The sequence below is a fragment of the Eimeria mitis genome, genomic scaffold (genome assembly GCF_000499745.2).
Source record: "Eimeria mitis Houghton genomic scaffold, Emh_scaff2932, whole genome shotgun sequence".
NCBI classification, from domain to species: Eukaryota; Apicomplexa; class Conoidasida; order Eucoccidiorida; family Eimeriidae; genus Eimeria; species Eimeria mitis.
The window spans coordinates 1,073-3,994 of NW_013571274.1; positions in this window are offsets into that span (position 1 = coordinate 1,073).

Genomic DNA, 2,922 nt, shown 5'->3' on the forward strand with positions numbered 1-2,922 from the left:
TAGTTTCCGTCATACTTATTTCGTCCTCGCTCCTTATATCTTCTAATTTATCTAACTGTAATAATAGCATGTACTTGTAGTGCTAGAGCACTACACAGTCAGTCTCAACCGCAGCAACAGCCTCAAGCCAGCCTTTACCTGGTGTGGCTGTTGAGCATTCTTGAATTGGTTATCTTAAATCTCTATCTAAAAGTATTGCCATTTATATCTGTTAGTATTGTATTTGTTCTTTCCCATCTAAAAAGCTTTCTGAGGGTTCCACTTGAGCTCTATTGCTCAGACACTAAAATATAGCCTCTGAGCACTACGCCGGCGCGGGTAGATGAGCTCGGCTTGCTCAAAAGCTGGCTAGTGAGAGCGCAGTAAGTGCTTAACAATTTTGTACAGCGGCATCGCATGCATGGGAAAAGGTCTTCAGCTCGTTTCCATACGGGGTTACCTTGCAAGATATCGAGTCCTTGACATTCCGTGAGCACAGTAGCGAGCTGCAGTACAGGCAAAGAAACGATGCGAGTATTTGCATGTGGGGTTGCCTCGCACTGAAACGACAGTCCTTGGTCCTACTTGAGGACCGTCGTGAGCTGCAACTGTAGCGTGACGTAGCATGGTCTGCCTACTGTTAGCACACGAGCCTCCACTTGGACTTGGTATGTTGCATGTAAGCTAATATAAACGCTTTGTAAGTGTATTCGGAGGTAAAGCATGCAGTGAAGGAAGTTTCGTTGAAGCTTCCTTGTGCGCGCGCGTAAGGCTCGCTGGTATCACCAGCTGCAGCGGGGTACGCTGCATGTCCGCTTCAGGCTGCCTCCTCCCTGCAGCACCCAGTGCAGTTAATACTCACTGCAATCACGGCAACATTGCCGTGCTCGTTTTCCAGGAGTGAGGGTTGACTGGACAATGGAAATGTGTGTGAGTGCATATTGATATTTACTGAGTAGATAATGGATGAATCTACCATATATTGTTTACAAAGAGGCTTATTGTTATGAGTATAGGAGAGGCTCGCATGAGATTTGGCGCAAAAGTTGTTGCAACATGCCAGGCCGTCTCACCTCCCATCCCCTAAGGTCGCAGGGCCGGGTCTAGTAGGGTTGCAAACAGAACAATTCTTTGAGAGAAAAAAAAGGCAAGAAACCTTTTTTAAGCTTTGCTAGGATTGTTATTTTGCTGAATCCATTGGGACGTGTGAGTATCTGGAGCATAAGGGCGTTCACGTAGGGGTGTCAGTTACCTTACGCCCGTTATACTCAGCAGTCGGATTCAAAGCACCCCAATTCTGAGTATGACGGGCCGGCAGCGCCCCACAATACTCATTCAGAGGAGCAGCCCATCAAAATGTCATGCTTATTGAAAATATTACACTAAAGCGTAATATTCTTTATTAACGTGAACGAATCTCGGCATAGCATGTGAGGGACTGAGAGTTCAGCCCACAAATCATCAGCTCCCTGGGCCCACACTACCCCCATTTTTATGCATTCACATCGCCCATCGTGTGAAAGAACTTAGATACCTACTAGATCTCACGGTTAGGCTTTAGTCTGCGTTTGTGTTCTCGTAGGGGGCACAAGACGCAGCGCTGAGGACGTTGTTTGGTGCACCCGCTGACGAGTGTAAGGTCAAGCTCCGTAAGCCATATCACGCTTAAGGCCCGAAACTCTCCTTAACTGGCCTGATGTAGGGGAGTTTCTCACACTGGGTGTTGCGGGGAGAAGGCAGCCTAAGTGGACTTGCAGCTCACCTCGCTCCGGCTGGCGACTCAACCCAGACTCACGTGTGCACGCAAGGACGCTTCAACGAAGCTTCCTTTACTGCTTGTCTTACCTCTGTATATACCGATGAAGCGATCGTATTCACTTGGAGGCAACCTGCCAAGGTCAAGTGAATGCTCCTGAGCTATCGGCAGGCAGAACACGCTGCATACACGACTAACAACTCACTTAACAACTCGCTTATCGCACTCGAACAGAAGCAGCGTCCTCGCCTCATCGATCCACCAATCATTTCACGAACAAACCAATGAACAACGCTTCAGCTATCGCCTTTCGTCCAAGTGTGGCAGGCTCCCCGATACTGATGCAGGGGAGGGATGCCTTGCCTCCATGAAGTTGTTCGTTTGTCTTCCGAATGATTGATGTTATTTTTGGATTCAGTGAAAAAGAAACGCACAGCAATAGAGACTATACGTAAGCAAGCATGCCACTTTTTTGGAACACGTTTGGTTGCAGGCCTATACCCAGGCCGGCGTGTGAACAGGCAGTCGGAAAGTTAAGAGAATATAAAGGGGGGAAGCGGCTCCTAGAGCTTCATTCCTGGATGAACGGAAACCGAATTGTGGACTTGGGGCTTATAGAAGAATAATTCGTAGTAGGACTGCGTTCTAGAGAGCGGCAATCTTAGACCGGCTGTGCTGCGGGAAGGGCAGTAAGGGGGGAAGTGGCACAACTCGCGGTGAATATGGAATATCTACGCGCCGCCGTAGCGGAGGAGAAGGCGGGCTTAGAAATGGCCCAGTTAGGGCTCATGAGGACAGTGGAGGCAACGGCTAGGAGCGCAGCAGCAACTGCGGCGAATCGTCGAGCTGTGCCAGCGGAGGAAGCAGATCAGAGTCACAGAAATGAGCCCCGGCTTAAAAAGCGAAGAAGGCCATCAGGAGGACACTTGTGGAGCTAGCGAATGCAAGACGGCTGTCTCAAGAGAAGCAGGACTTCTCCACAAACCAATATCTCGCCAGGCTCTCCCTGTCTCTAAAGCCGCTGAATGCGGGGATGATGGCAGGAGACAGGCGGACCTTCCCCTCGAGTTCTGAAAGGCGGGTCTCTTGCCAGGTTTCGCAGAGGTAGGTGGGGATCCACACAGGACAGAAAATGAACAGCATCCCTCTGTCAGAGTGCCACATCAATTACGAAGCACCTTAAGAAA